General features: G+C 35.7%; 1 long non-coding RNA gene across 1 annotated transcript in view; it reads right to left on the bottom strand.

Moving 5' to 3' along the window:
- The window catches only part of LOC126648761 (uncharacterized), an 870341-nt gene that overhangs the window by 586813 nt on the left and 267165 nt on the right, over positions 1–16363 (bottom strand). Inside the window, exon 2 of the long non-coding RNA XR_007630893.1 lies at positions 12214–12340. This is a non-coding gene — a long non-coding RNA (uncharacterized LOC126648761). The remainder of the gene's footprint in view (positions 1–12213; positions 12341–16363) is intronic.

The raw sequence follows: 16363 nt of genomic DNA, 5'->3' as shown, positions 1-16363 counted from the left end.
AGAAAAACCATGAGGAAACTTCAAGATTAATTAGTGAAAGACTAAGGATAATAAATCTTTGTGATGTGAAGACAATTGATAATAAAAACAACATTTGATCACATAAGATGCCCTAGAGGACATTACAGAAGAAATACAAGCTGTCAGATTTAAATCACACATTACTGTTATACTGTATTTCTCTATAAGCCGCTCTGGGACTTTAGGTTTTTTTGGTTGGTTTATTGGTTGGCTTTTTAAGGAAACTTTATGCTTCCAGAAAGTAGAGTCTTAAAAACCATGTGTGGAAAGGTCAGCTATGAGATGAGAAACTCAGTATCTTATAGTGTGGGGCTGAAGTCTGCATGCACCACCTGGGAGATAAGGATGTGAGAAGACAGGGCAATACCACTGCAGGGGCAGTGATTGTGCCTGGACACTACAGAGAAGTATCTGAGGCCATAATTTTCTTTCTGTGTTTAGAATACAAAGTACTTTCTGTGATTATACAGGAAGAGAGGATAAAAATTACATCTTGAATTTGATAACGTAATGTCCAAATATCTTTTTGTTATGGCTTTGACAATAGCAACAACAACCAAAAAAAAAAAAATATTGTGAAGTCTTTTTATGCTTAGGGCATTTGAAGTGACATGATAGTGAAGTGACTTATGAAGCCCAGTAAATATTGCAAGCCAGCAAACATAGGAGTTCATCCTGGGTAGTGTTTGCTTCAAACAACTGAAATATACCGTATTTAAAAAGGAGAAATGACATCACAGCATTGATTCCACACATGAACCGTCAATATATCGATAAATGGAAGCAGAGGTGGCACAGCTGGTTGTATTCTCTCAGAGAAGCCTGAAATACAGAAGCAGAAAATGAGGTTGACATCAGTCAGAGAATCAGAAAATGTTTTGGGCATTAGTTTAAGTTACTTATAATGTATTTATGATAAAACCAGTATATTCAGACATAATTTATAACTAACCTTGTAATAAGGTGCTCCATAAGGTTAGTCCAAAAGCATAAAACTTCACTCAACACTAAACAGACATTTTCTGGGGAAAACTATCTGTTGCAGATAAAGGTTACAAAAGGCCTTGGGAGAAAGATAAAATTACAATTAATACTGTTTATATTCATATAGTTGTAAAATAATTTTTAAATAAGTGAAAACTTCTTTCATCTTTTGTATTTGAATGTTCTCCCATGCGGTGTTAAAATAATTTAGGAAGAGAGAGAAAGTGTAATGTAGTCTCTCAAGAAATGTATTTTACATATTTTTTTTTTAGAATTCAATAGTATTGGGAATGATATATATATAGATCTTTGTTTGATAAACCAAGAAGTGCATAAGTATTGTATTATAGTGTGTATGGTGTGTAGTGTTGTGGCACAAAGGAAAACAAAATCAGAAACAGACAACTGAACCAAAATGAAGCTGAATAAGGACACTTGAACTTCTAGAGTGGGAGGATGATCACGCAGAAAGGAGGGTATCATTGGAGATAAAGTGAATGATCCACTCTCTTAAAAGAATGCTGACATATCTGCTCTTGACAGGGAGTTGTATGCAATTTCCTGGAAATAAAAGTGAACATAAGATAAAAATGTTAGTACTATGAACATTAAAATATATAAATTAGTAAAGAAGATTTTGAAAAAGAAAAAAAAATAATCAAAGGTGTAATATTTAACACAATTTTAAAAAGTCCCTTTTAACAGGCATTTTGAAAAAAATTATATATTGCTTGGTCATACTCTATCTTTCACTCTCTGTGGGAATAAATCAGATCCACATGCTAGAAATTTATAGCATTTTTTAAGACCTGGTCATTTATTTAAGAAAATAAAGGGTTTGTAATTAGTAAAATAAGGACTTGATGGAAGACAAAGCAGGAAATAGGAAATTTCTGAGAATTGGGGTTTGCCCCTCTTTCCCTGGAGGGAATAGGTAGGAAAGACTGACACAGGTCACAGTCCAAGAATAATTCATTCTGGAAAGGACCTCAGGAGATCTCCAGTCCAGATGGCAGTGTTGGCCCAAACAGGTTTCTCAGGGCTTTATCCAGAACCTCCAAGGATGGAGACTATCTGGGTAAATTGTTACAATGACTGTTTTCCTGAGGAAAAAGTTCTTTTCTTATCCAATCTGGAACCTTTTTTTTTTCAATTTAGGTACCTTTCACCATGCACGAATACAAAAAACCTGGGTACTTCTTCTTGATGACCCCCCTATAGGACCTGGGGTGGTCATGAGGTGCCCTCAAAGCCATATCTAACCCTGACTGAAAAAGACCTGTTCCATTCCTCCAGCCTCTATGCATGGGGCAGCCATTCCAGACTCAAACCACCCTGATGGCTGCCACTGAGCTCACTGAAATTTGTCAATATCCTTTCTGTACTGGGGGTCCTTAGCTAGGCACAGATGTTATCTAATGAATGCTTGTTAAAAGGAGATAATATTTTTCCTCATTTTCCCATCTCCTGCTGGAGTAGCCCTGACTGCTGTTGTCTCCCTCTCTGTCCAGGGCTCACTGTTGGCTCAGGTTCAGATTGCTTTCCACCAGGATACCCAGCTCCTTCCTGCAGAGCTTCTCCTTAGCCAGGCGGCACCTGATGCATATCAGTGCTGAGGACTACTCCTTACAAGGAGCAGGACTCTGCATTTATCCTTGTTGAATTTGATTAGGTTCTTGTTTGTTCATTTCTCCCCTTTTGTCTTGGAATTCCCGTGAGATAGCCTGGCTTTCAAGCTTATTAACTGGTGCCCCTACTGTCATGTTATCTGTAAACTTGATGAGAGCATTCTCTGTTGCTGTAAGTAATGATGTTAAGCAGGAGAAGTCACAGGATAGACCTGTGCAGTATTTCACTTGTCCCTGGCCTCCAGCCCGAGTACTACCCATTAATTATGGCCCTCTGTTCCAAATCTTCCACACAACTGTTTTGCAGACTCATTATCCACTCATCCATACTGCAATATCTCCGCTTGGGTTCAAGAATATTATGAGAGACGTTGTCAAAAATCTTGCAAAAGTTGAGATAAATGACATCTACTGCTCTCACCTTGTCAACAAATCCATTCATTTTATTATAAAAGGCAAATAGTTGGGCCAGCATGATTTATCCCTGGACAATTCTTATTGACTACTTCCAACAACCTTTGTCTCCTTGAGATGTGCAGAAGCACATTCCAAGATTTTCAGGGTTTTCATGAAGGTTACTTCATTCTTACAGGGATGGAAGCAAGGCTGACCAACGTGTAGTTGCCTAGATCATCTTTCTGGTCTTTCTCACTTTTTTATGTTAAATGGGTTTGCAGTAGGGTGATTTGTTTCATGACACTTGTTCTGAGTATTTTTGGTTTTATCTGTTTTTTTCTTTTAAACTAAACCAATGTATTCACAAATTAGAAAATCCAATAAAAGATCCAGGCACTATTTAGATGTTATTACGGAATAATTCCTTGTTTATTACTGCTTGCATTCAGAGAAAGTGACTACCAGGTGACAAATCTGTAAATACAAGTTTTCTTTTCTTTGATAAGAATTAGATGACTAACTGTAACTGGTGACTGTAAGACTTGTTCATGTTTTTCCAAACTATCTTTGGGCAAACAAACGCCTACTGGAAACCTTTATGATTCTTTAAAGCATACACAATCCAATTATTTAAAAATTCTGGTTTCATGTCATGACCAGTTATAAAAAACTGGAAAAATTAATGTGTTTAAGGCTTGCATTTTTGTTCAATAAAAAGAATGATCTCATTAAAAAAAAAAATCTCCCTTAATTTCTTATAAAACTAGAAAAATATGTTAGCAGGAACTGTTACTTTACTGAATGTTCTGTACTGTTGGACCACCAAGAAAGGGTCCAAGTAGTATACTTCTGAAATGACATAAAATGTAATGAGTCAACTCCTTAAAGTAACATAAAGTTACTCTCTTTTATTTCCATGTGCATACAGTTATGGGAAATCTGCCAAAGAACTAAACACAGGGATTGGGATAAATAACATTGAACCTATTAATCCTAATCCCTTTTCATTTAGTTTTCCCTATTCCCAGACATATATATCTCTTTTCTTGCCTTTCAAGTTATATTTGCTATTGTCTTTTTCATCACAGCCATATGAATTTCTTTCTCTCATGCTTAGATTTAATTCTTCCCTTTCTTCCTTCTGTTTCAGTCTCTCATATCTCAAACATGTTTTTATTTCTCTTTTTCTTATGTTTTCCCCTTTCTCTTGCCATTCATTTTCCTCTATGGCTCTTTTAGTTCATTTTGCCAATGGTACCCAAGTTCTATCCTCTTCTGCAGCTAAGTTTCCTTCTCCTCCTTTCATGTTCACAAATACAAGTCAAATATCCAGGCAATGCCATACATTAATAACATGCACATTAAGGAAGCAATGCCTGGGAAATGTGAGTGAAGCTGCTTCCTTATCCACAAAAGTTTGGATAAACAGAAGGTTGCTTTCAATGAGGAAATACTAGAGTGATTACATGTGACCCTAATAGTTCACTGAAAAACATGTCTAATATAAGGTGGACAATTTGAAGCTTTCTAAAGCTTTACAGACAATGCCTAATTTTTCTGAATACCATGGGTAAAATTAGAACATCTCCTTGTTCCCAAAAAGGTTCTTTATACAGAACACATTATATATTTGTGAATGCATCCTACATTTTTTCATATATTGTTTTACAGCCAGAGCATTTCCATTGTTTTCTCTCTTCCAAACACATGCACACATACACACTCACTCAATAATAAATAAATATTAATAATTTATTTTCTACTTTTTCTATAGAATGACAATTCTTGAAAATCCTCTGTACTAATATCTTAAAATGGTAAATGCCTTGCAAATATTTAACATGATCAAGAATTCAATTAAAGAATATAGAAAATTATATATAAATAATATATGTATATAAGTAAAGTGCACATTATTATTGTCCTTATGAAAATATAGACAATAAAAAGATAATTGGTAGATATGGCTCAATAAGTTAAGTAGCTCAGATAGGGTAATCTCACACTAAAGTAAAATTTCAAAGAGTTTTAAGGTCTGAATCTGCTCCCAAGATCACCCGTAAATGTTAGGTTATAGTGAAGTTCAGGTTAACATTTACCTAAAATTATATAAATCTTATTATTTTAAAAAATATTTTATTAGTTCAGTCATCGGGATATTTTTTAATTTGTATATTAAGTTGACCTGGAAAAAATTATTCCAAGACTTATGTTACTTATAAGAAAAATCAGCAGCTCAACTTGGGTAAGTGGTAATGTTAAAATCTGTTGTCAGTCATACTCCAAATAGACTTTGATGTCTCATCCTGTATCCTTTCAGTCAGTCAAGGAGATGTAAATAGTACAGGTGTACACAATTACACTACTTGTTCTTCTGCCAAACCACCACCTAAAACATGACTGAAGATTACACACATCATTACAAAAATAGCTGGATTTTTTTTTCTTAGTTGATATTCATTTTTTCCAATGTAAGCACTTCAGCTATCACAAAGCATTTAAAAAAATGAGAGAGAGACTTGCAAGTTCAGAGATTTATCAGAGGTAAATCATAAGGAGTGTATCTGCTTCAAATAATGAAGAAAAATATTTCAAAAGGATTTAATGGAGGTCCATGTCCAGATGGATATCAGGGACAAGCAGTGTCCTCCAGGGGTCTACCCTGGATCAGAACTGTTTAAAGTCTTTATCAGACACATAAAATGAGTGAGTGCATCCTCAGGAAGTTTGCAGATAACAGGAAGATGAACGGTACAGTTGACATGCCTGAAAGGAGAGGATACTGGGGAGCCATCCAGAGGCACCTGGTCCATGTCAAGAAATGGGTCCATGGGAACCTCATGAGGTTCAACAAGACCAAATGCAAGGTCCTGCACCTGGGTCGTGGCAATCTCAGAGATGAGTACAGAATGGAAGACAAACTCATCATGAGCAGCCTTGCTAAGAAGGATTTGAGAGTACTGATGGGTGAAAAGATTGACAGGAGCTGGTAATATGTGCTTGCTGAGGTTCAGGGGTTGATATGTGGGAAGAGAGATTACCATTGAAAACTAAGGCAAAGAAAATCATTATGTCTCTCAGCCTTTTTCATGTTGGTTGCCACCAGCTCCAATATGGGGATGAACATTTTCTTTAATCTTTGTCATAGTTCGTATTTTTAGCAAGGAATTTTTCTTTCCTTTCCTCCTGCCGTGTGTGTGCTCTGTATATTGCCCATTTAGTTGAACAAAGAAATTAGCCTGAGCCCCTAATGGTTGATATTTGTTTCCTTGACAACGAAGGGGGGAGTTGACTGGTGTGTGACTGGAAGGGGGTGGAGGCTGGAGGGGGAGGGGAGTCTCTCTGCCGGGGTGAGAGGCTGCTGCGGGCTGCAGACACTGCCGGGTTCCTTTGTCTCTTTCCTGTCGGAGGGGAGTTTTTGCTGCTGCTCTTGGCTCAACTGTGGCTGGCTGCAGCCCTGCTTACAACAGACCCTAATCAGCTGAAGTTTGTGAGTTTTCTTCCATTGGGAGAACTTTCTGTTTTATTGCTGTTGTTTTCCTTCCCCTTCTTTCCCTCCCTCCCCCCCCCACCCCGTGGCAGCCAAGGATCTCACAGCGCCGCCTGGTGACGGGCACTGGACATTACAAGTTCTACTCCTTCAGTGATCCAACAGCGCCACCTGGTGACTACAATAGGGCACTACAAGTTTTTTACACCTTCAGTGACCCAACAGTGCCACCTGGTGAATGGTACAGGACATTACAAATTTTGCATCTCCAGTGACCCGACGGCGCCCCCTGCTGACTGTGGTTGGAACTGCACCAAAAGGTGCAAGAAATTGAACTATTTTCCTTTTGCCGGTTTATCGGTTTTGTTCTTGAAGGGGATTATTGGTGGGTATAGGAGTATTACTTAGTTATTTTACTTGTTTTTTTTCATGTTCCTGTTAATACACACATACCTTTTAATAAAGGGCTGTTATTTTCCCTTTTCCATAATTTGTTTTCCTTCAATCGAAGCCTCTTAATTTTGGATTTATAATTGCTTGGAAAGAGAAGTTTGGGTCTTTTCCTCCTAATCCATCCTCAGCAAAAGACCCTTGTCTCATTTAAACTGAGACAATCTTCCTTTTCTAGTCCTTATTATTCTTCACATCCCTTACCAAATTCAGCTTTTCTGATCCCATCACTATAAAGAATCATAGAATATTCTGAGTTGGAAGGGACCCACAAGGTTCAACCCTTAGCCTGTCAATTCCATAAGACAGGCCCAAAAATCACACCATGTGCCTGAGAGCATTGTCCAAACACTTCTTGAACTATGGCAGGCTTGACACTGTGACCACTTTCTTGGGGAGCCTGTTCCAGTGCCCAGCCACCTTCTGGGTAAAGAACTTTTTTCTAATATCCAACCTAAACCTCCCCTGAGGTCCATTCCCTCAGGTTCTATCACTGGTCACTGCAGAGAAGAGATAGAATGCTGCAGAATCCCATTAGTGCCCAGTCACCAGCATCTGGTTAGTGTCCCTGTATTTCTCACAGGATGCACAGGAGGTTCTTACCAAGACATGCTGGTCTTAACTATGATTACAGACAAATCTACAATACTTAACTGCCTCTTCATGCACAAAAACTATTTCAAATTACTATTTTCTCATTCTTACTTAACTTCACCCCATCTTGAATCTTAACTTCATCTTGAACTGGGCACACTTCCCAAAATAGACTATGAAATATATTTAGTTTTTCCATCCTTATGGGCTTCTTTTTCCACTCTAAGTTCTTTTCTTGTCTAATTAAAACACCTTTTCAACAACTAGAAAGCTCAACTTGTCAAGTGACACACTTGGAAAAGAAGTGTTTAATACATATAACCTTGGGCTCCTTTCCTCAAAAAGGTTATCTAACATTAATTTTTTATAAACTTTACTTGGAAAAAGTTCCAGAATGTACTTTCCAGAACAAAGTAGAGTACATTTTTTTTTTTAAATATTGATTTTATTCTTCTGTGCAAAGAGGCCAACTTGTCATTTGAGCTGAGTTCAGGAGACTTCAATTAAACCTTGAGGCCATCAGGTCTTCAATCCAGTATTGCATTTTGAAATACAGTGATGCAATGTCAAAAATGAAGCACTGAAAATTCTCCCTATGCTTAAAAAGAAAAAAAATTAGGAAAAAAACCAACACTCTTTCCATTGCTCAAAACTTAGAGAATCATCATTTAAAGGCAACCAAATAATTGCAAAACTTGTAGATAAGTAGTCACAGGGAACAGTATCCATTGTGCAGCCCACAGTGGCAGTAAACTCTCACAAGCCACAGTTTGAAAGTTGCTTAACCCAGGACTTTCAGTGGTGACTAGTGCCATTGTACTGAGATGCTGCACATTCCAAAATCAGTGTCAGACTCACAAGATCCCCAAGATCCCATAAAATTTGGCTCAAATCTAAAATGAGACAGTAGTAGTCAAAACTCATGTATCAAATTTAGCTTCAGGCTTTTCAATATGCCTTCACTGTCATGTGTTTAATGCATTTTGCAGCCTAAAGGACACAACCCAAATGTATGAGAAAACACTCTAAAATAAAAAGAGCAAGCCATTCTAAGCTGTGTATGCTACACTTCTTCATTAAAAGTCAAAACATTATTATACTTCCACATTCATTGTTGAAACTATTCTGGGCATACACAAAAAATAACAGACACGTTCCCGGAAAAAGAATCAGATTGTGAATGATTCATTAACTAGAAAGGAGCTGCAGTTGGTGATAAATGTGAACTTCAGTAATAGTCTGGCTAGCTTTACTGAATATATTGTTATATTTTATATGTTGGAAGTACTTTCCTTCTGAATGATGGTCTATGAAATGCCAGTATGTTGAAATAATATCTTCAAGTAAGAAGATACTAAAGTATCTTCTTCAAGACACTACAATTTAATTAACTTTTCATATAGTTTTATTTTTCTATTAATTTAATTACTTAGATATATTGATTTTTAAAAAATATGAGTCTGGTAAATAAGAAATGCAAAATGAAGCTCACAAAGAATTACAGAACTTGGTATAAGTTAGGATAACCATTTTCTGCTTGTTATGTCTCTACCTGATATTTTAAAAATCCTACTATATCTAAGAGTGAACTTAATGCAACTGTTTCCCTCCTGACCATATAAGAACAATGCACCATATAATGCATCAATAATTCTTGGCTAGATTCCTGCAAGTACCACTGTCAACCCCAACTCCTTTGCTTGTCATACAGGAAAAATCCACTGTTCACTTCCTCCGTGAATAAAATCCCAACACTTGAATGCTGCAACTCATAACAACTGCTGCAGAATCCCACTGAGAACACACACATAGAGCTTCAATAAGAAAAAGTAATCAGACCTATTAATTTTTGCTCTGTTTTTATAACCCTAGCTATCATAAACTCTGAATGCTTTTTCCACCATTAATTTTCCCAGCTTTATTTTTCTCATTACCTAATAAATTGGTATCTTAAATCAATGCCAACTTTGTTCCACTGATAAACTAATAATTCAAAATGCACCTACTCACATTATATCCAAAATAGAAATTTTGCCTTCCTGAAGAGTACTATAATGATTTGTTTGATACTACTTCCAGGAGCAAAATTTGGTTGTTATTACATACTTCATATGTATACTTTCAAAAATAACTACATGTCACTTTAAATGAACCTGCTTTTAAAAATATAAAGAATACTTATCACTTCAAGGTCAATTCCTCTATAAGATATGTTGGATTAAAACCTGATAATAAGGCCCATTTTTTTTCCTTAGTAGGTAGTAATTCCCAAAAGCTTAATGGAAGGGCTTTATAAAAGTGTTAGGAAGAAAATGGAGCTGTCAAAATCGAGTATAGATAAGTTTTATAATGAAGAAGGGCAAAGATTTTCAGTAACAAAAAAATCAAAATTCAAAATTCTTAGGCTTCACGGCACTGAAAATCAACAGAATAATTACAATGTTCTTGTTTTCTTCTCTTGGCTTGTGAGTTATGCTGCCACAATATTAAGAAATTTTGGAAATAAAATTTGCTTGGATCTAATACAAGACTATCTGATTGACTTCTTGTATCTTTTTGAACAAATATTTAATCTGAAATTTTTTTAATCTGACATTCAGGAATTGGCATATGGTACTCAGGTGGAATGCTTAGGGAAATTGTTGCTTTTTCTCTGACCCTCAGCCAAGAGTTTTACATACAAGTCAACTTAGGTCTAAATACAGGCTAGTTTCTGTTTGCTGTGAGAGAGAAGTAACACACAAGAGAAAAAGGACAGGATAGAACCATGTGAACACCTTGCTAATTTGGTGTGTGAGAAAGCCACAGAATAACAAATGTATTCTCCTCTCTTTCCATAACCTTTTCACCTGTGGTGTATCACAACTCAGTAAATTACGTCACAGTTTACAACCCTACATCAAATCTGAGATTTCTTTGCATGCTTACTTTTCAGAAGATGTGAAACCACATCAGGGAGTTGTAGCCAACAGTCTAAAAAGCTAAATTCCAGATTTAAAAGTAGCAATTGTGTCCAAAGTATTGTCCACTGTTGATAAAATCATGGGTTTAGACTAGGCATAACCTCACTCTGTCACATGTCAAAATCCTAGGCTGTGTTTTCAGTAGTTATGCAGCAGCTCAAACATACCCATAAAATCAACAACTAGAAAAGTCCATTGTGTGAAACCAGTTGGTACTTTCACAGAATTGCAGAATCACTGAAGTTGGAAAAGATCTCCAAGATCATCAAGTCCAACTTTTGACCTAATACCAGCATGTCCACTAAACCATATCATGAAGTGTCACGTCCACTCATTTTCTGAACACTTCCGAGGATGGTTGCTCTACCACTTCCCTGGTATTATCAAGACTCACAAATACATCAGGGAAAAAGTATACCTAATTTCTTGACCTTGAACTGTAGCTCACAATTTGTTTAATATGACTCCTCTAATAAAGAATTCTCATTATATAGGGTTTGGCACTGGCTCTTTGAAACCTTCAAAATTTGCAGAATTATGTTGTACACTTGATAAAGATCCACTGGGAATTCTTTGCCTGCACTTGAAAAAATCATTTTGAGTCAAATGAAGTCAAAATTATGCAAGAGAAAATTCCTCTTTAGTAAGATAAATCAACAAGATGAATTAGACAAATATCCAAGACTCAAAGTTAGCAACATCTACTTTGAAGATCTATACATAAAATCATAAAGCTTTAAACACTTCCTGAATGCATAGAGTTCAAATAAAATGTAGGTCACACAGAGAGATATGTAGATATCTTTCATTTGCGATGTCACTAAAATAATACTTTTGCCTTTCCTCTACATAACACATATAGCTATTATCTACAGAAAAGGAGAAAATAACTTCAGAAGGTAGTTTATAAGGGTACAATGTAGATTTCAGTATTTTAGAGGCTGAGGATAGTATATTATAACAACTGAGAAAGACAAATAGTTCTTGAGATTGTAGTTTACTCTTGGTAAAAAAAAAAAAAAAGTATTGTATAGGGGAGAGTTGAGATCTTGATCATAAAAACAGCTTCCCTTCTTGATCTCATAAAATGTAGGTCTGCTAATTCATGTAATGTTCTGTATCACCTCTCTGTTCTGGTCTCCTTTCTACAACAATGTAACTGAATGGCAAGATGAGTGGAGATAATTTTTATATGACTGAGGGAAGCATAGAAAGCATTCAGTTCATATCCTGGTCTTACTCCAGAGTTGCTTCTTCAAGAATGACAAGGGAATATTACTTCATATAAGAATAAAATTTTAGGTAAATTCTGGATGTACCTGGAAAGTGACATGATAACTGTGTAAATATGTACAGCATTGATCTTCATATGCAAAGATTTTCCAAAGAGATGATAATAATCCTTTTGCGAAATACAACGAGTAGTTTTTTTCCACAATTACTTTCTTATGACATGAGTGATTGTCTTAATAAAACTAAATCCACTCTTTTTAACAGACTTACTATATGTATAAATATATCCCTGTTATACATGACCTATAACCTCCAGGTGGAGCCCCTGGTGGTCTAGTGGTAAGGGCGCGGCGCTATCACCGCCGAGACCCGGGTTCGATTCCCAGTCAGGGCCACTCCCGGGCAGGTGGGGCTCGTTAGCCCTTAAAGGCAACCCACCTACGTCCTTAAGGACCTCGTTGCCACCGTCCAAGCTCGCTTGGCCCCGGCAGATGAACCTTAGGATTAAAGGGTGGGCTCAGTTCCGCGCACACTGTGTCTCACCTAAAAAATCCAATGCGCAGGCTGGAAGGTGTAAAGACCTTCCCCAGATCTTCGCTCGCGAAGACTGGCCATTATTATAACCTCCAGGCCTCTGATTACATTTCTGTCTCTTGTCACTCTATCATTGTTTTCTGGAGTGGTGGTTCAGTTTTCACGGACATTTCAAGAACAGGTCTTGTGTATGCACTAGTTTTGAAATCAAAGAGAAAAAATTCAGCTACAAATGCAGAACAAAGGAAGGAAATTTTAAATGGTGTTCTACTACAGTACCTAAACCAAGCTGCATTAGTTATATCTGGAGGAGGGAAATATCACTTAAAAATTATATGCTGTGCATGGTGTTACAGCAAAACATACATTGTTTGTTTTATGAATCTATTGGATTTTTCTAACTCCTTGAAAATAAATATAAATTATGTTGTTTTCACAACATTAATGAAGATTTGATATCTTTGGCAATATAGGAGCTAACTTCTTCTCTTTCTCCTTTGCCTCATAAATCTTGCTGAGGAAGGTGTAGTTGCTTCAATACATTGTTGATTTTTATACCATCTTTTGGGCTCAGGATAATGAGTTACAAAAATGATATTGATCTCATACCAGCTAGGTAAATCTTCCATGACCTTGTATTTTCTTTGCTTTCCCTTACCCCCTGTCCCCTTTAGTTTGCTTTATTAATTTATCTAACATCCTATAGTAAGCTGCTTTCTGTATATAAATAATTCATGAAGATTTAAGGTAAAAAACATGTTACTTACATGCTGCATAGCAATAAACTTCTTTTTACAGGTCCTTTAAGTTCAGGCAAGTTCGATTATGAATTTGTTCCATTATATTCTTATCCCTGTACTGATGTTCCTTCACTCCCATTCTTTCTTTTTTTCTTGAATGAACTCTGGGAAATAGTAGAATAAAAGGATTGTTTTAATCCCAACTTGCATAATAACCTCACTTTGATATTCCATAGGGATGCTGCAACCTGAAATACCCTCCAAGATAGATAGAAATAATGGTGTTCCTCTTAATGAAGATATTACTGAAGAGCAGAACAAGTATTATTCCACACAGTCATAAAGTAAATAGAGATATTTTACTTTTTGAGTGCAATCACAACAAGGGTCGTGGGAATTAACAGTGATAGAAAGGGTGATCTTAAGAATCCAAAAGTTCCAAGTATCTGCTACAAATGGCAAACAAATGCAATAAATTTCCAGGCATTATCTTGAAATCTGTAATCTTCAATTACTTAATAGGCAACGACACTCGGAGCTTTATATATATTCTGAATGAAATAGAAATTTGGCATAAGGCATAAGGATACTCATAGGTTTATAACAGTGTGGTAATAGACAATAAAGACTATTTTCCAGACGTCCCTTATTAAAATGAAACAAATTCCTCATCAGCTTTATTTTTTTTTTTCTTCTCTTAACTCTGTACATCCCTGGGAGTTTCTGACCTTTTATTCTCCCTAAGATTCCCTCTTTCAATTGTATTTGTCAAGTGACTGTTACAGATAATGGGTAGTAAAAAATTAAAAGTGAGTGAGTGTGGTATTTAGATAACATTTTTGTTTCCTTCTTGTTTCTAAGTCTCGCTTATTACTCTTCTGGACAAGGCTTGAAAATAGTGGACAAATGGACATTCTCTAGAAATTCCTGGATTATTCTACTGTGACAATATATGTTTAAGCCTTGGCCAATGACATGGGAGTAAAAGATTCTTCTAATGTGCATTTAAAACAAACTCATCAAGAGTAAGAAACGCCCTTAAAAGAATCATTATTAGCAGAAACAAAGCCACAAGCCCTTTTAAGTAGCTTTATTGGGAAAAAAACCCCTTGTTTTAATATATTAGTCATTAGAAATAATCAGCATTATTGCCACTAAAAGGAAGCTCTGTATTCACAAATGAGAAATCATATTCACTAATAAGTGCATGGTTAAAGCTCAAGAACAGACAGACATTTTTTAAATCATTGAATGTAAGTAAAGAGACTTCTTAGGTAACATTATGGAACCCAGAGAAGAGGTAGACCTTGTTGCTGAATTGTCATATCTATAAATATAAATAGAAACACAGATAATAGCAGCCACAGGGCAAATAAAATTTCTTAAAACAACCACCGAGATTTCTTCAATCTAGTGGGCAGTTCTGCTCCACAATGTTCACATTGCTAATATAGTCAGGTAGATTAATTTACTGACTAGTAGTAACATAATTAAAAACTGCTTCTACGTTATAGGTTGTATTTTGCTTAGATCAGAGTTGTCAAATTCAGCAGTTGGTATGAAACAGATTTTTATTTAATGGAAACACTTAATTTTTATGAAATTAATTTGCATACTCTTACTGCCTACATGCTAACCCATGTCTGCCTGGACCTCTGTAGATTTCAATGATGTTTAATGATGTTCATATGAATAAAGGATTCCACTAGCCCCAAAAAAATTTCAGGATCAGCGACCAAACCTTTTGCCTGCTTATATTAAACTAAGTTTTGGTGTGTTCTCTTCTGATACGAAATACTTTGTATAGAGTTTACTTTCACAAGATTTGTAGTATCTTTCTTGCATTTATGCTTGTTGCATTTTGACTGATATGCATGAAATTAATATTGAGATACAAAACGATTACATGTTAAATTCATGATTGGAGAGGAAGGTATTAATAGTTACTTTTAACATTTGTACAACTTTTTGGATTGTAATGATCAATCTCATCCATTTTTGTGATGCACAAATCTTAAATTCAGTTGATTAATTTCTATAGGGGGAGAGAAATCCAGATGTATTATGTCAGTTTTGGAAATGGTATCTTTTTGTCTATATTTTGATGTTGTGATTCAGTAATCAATGTTTTATTTTGTATTTTTTAAAGATGTGATGATTATACCATGCTTGGTGTTAGCAGAATGAACCACATAAATTCTACCAGTGTTCCTCTGCAAGTTTTCTGTACTGTAAAGAGAGGTAATTTCCAGTCCATTCCTTTAGAAAAAGAGTGTCTCTCAAGGGTAGAATATTTTGATTACTATATAAAAATATGCAATCTTTATTTTACATACTTTCCATATCCTGAGGTAAATCTAAATTTAGTAAAGTGGCTGAGCCAGGGGAAAAAGCTGTATCAATCTTCTGACACTGATACAATGAAAAAGTATTGAATATTCCTTCTAGATTTAAAATTTATATCAACCTCCTGTCATAGAAATATTTAAGCTTTTAATATTGTCACTTTGCATATAAATCAGTTAGCAGCAGGCATACAACAAACACCATACGAGACGTTTATGAGTTGTAAACATAGAGATATATAAAGCATTATATTTTGAATTCTTTTTCAGAATTTAGTCTGTAGGCCCACAAGTTTTCTGGCTTCTAGACCTGCCACTAGAAAAGGGAAGATTAGCCAATTCTTGCTCATGACACAAGAATAGCATTCTATCACAATGGTTCTCCAGTCTGTATCACTAATTAGGAAAGTGAGACAGGACAGCTTTAGGTGTTATGCTTCACTGCAGAAGAAGTGTTCAAAACATTCAAATAACAGGTCCTCTCTTTCAATGGACCATATCCTGAGGTCTCTCCTAGAGACTATTCTGCAAGCTGATATTTTCATTTAGGTGGGTAGTCACACTGAAAAAAGCCAACAGGATTGTGAAAACTTAAAAGTCTGCATCCCAAGGTTCAAATGGTGATGTTACAACGTGTTTAGGAAAGGTATAATTTTAAGTGCAACTTCTAGTTAAATGAATGTCAAATGGAATCTTGTTTGAATTAGCAGTCAGTAAAAACACAGGAAGTACTTAAGGTAGGAGCATAATTAAAAGATAAAAAAAAAAATTGCATTACGTTTCAAAAATTTTGTCATTGAACAAATACCATTTATAAACATTTTCCATAGTGTTCAATGTATATAATATGTCTTTTTACTCAACATAAGGGAAGCAATCCCTGGAAATGCAAGTAATATTATGCAAGGTGTTGATTTAAAAGGTCTGCAAGAGGTACTGAGCTAGGTCTCCCTTTACTGTAATAGCAATTTTGAAACTAGCCAAA

Source organism: Myiozetetes cayanensis, unplaced genomic scaffold, assembly GCF_022539395.1.
Source record: "Myiozetetes cayanensis isolate MyiCay16 unplaced genomic scaffold, myiCay2020 scf5-8, whole genome shotgun sequence".
Taxonomy (NCBI): Eukaryota; Metazoa; Chordata; class Aves; order Passeriformes; family Tyrannidae; genus Myiozetetes; species Myiozetetes cayanensis.
The sequence above is the reverse complement of the archived record's forward strand: the minus strand, read 5'-3'. Positions and strand labels throughout refer to the sequence as shown.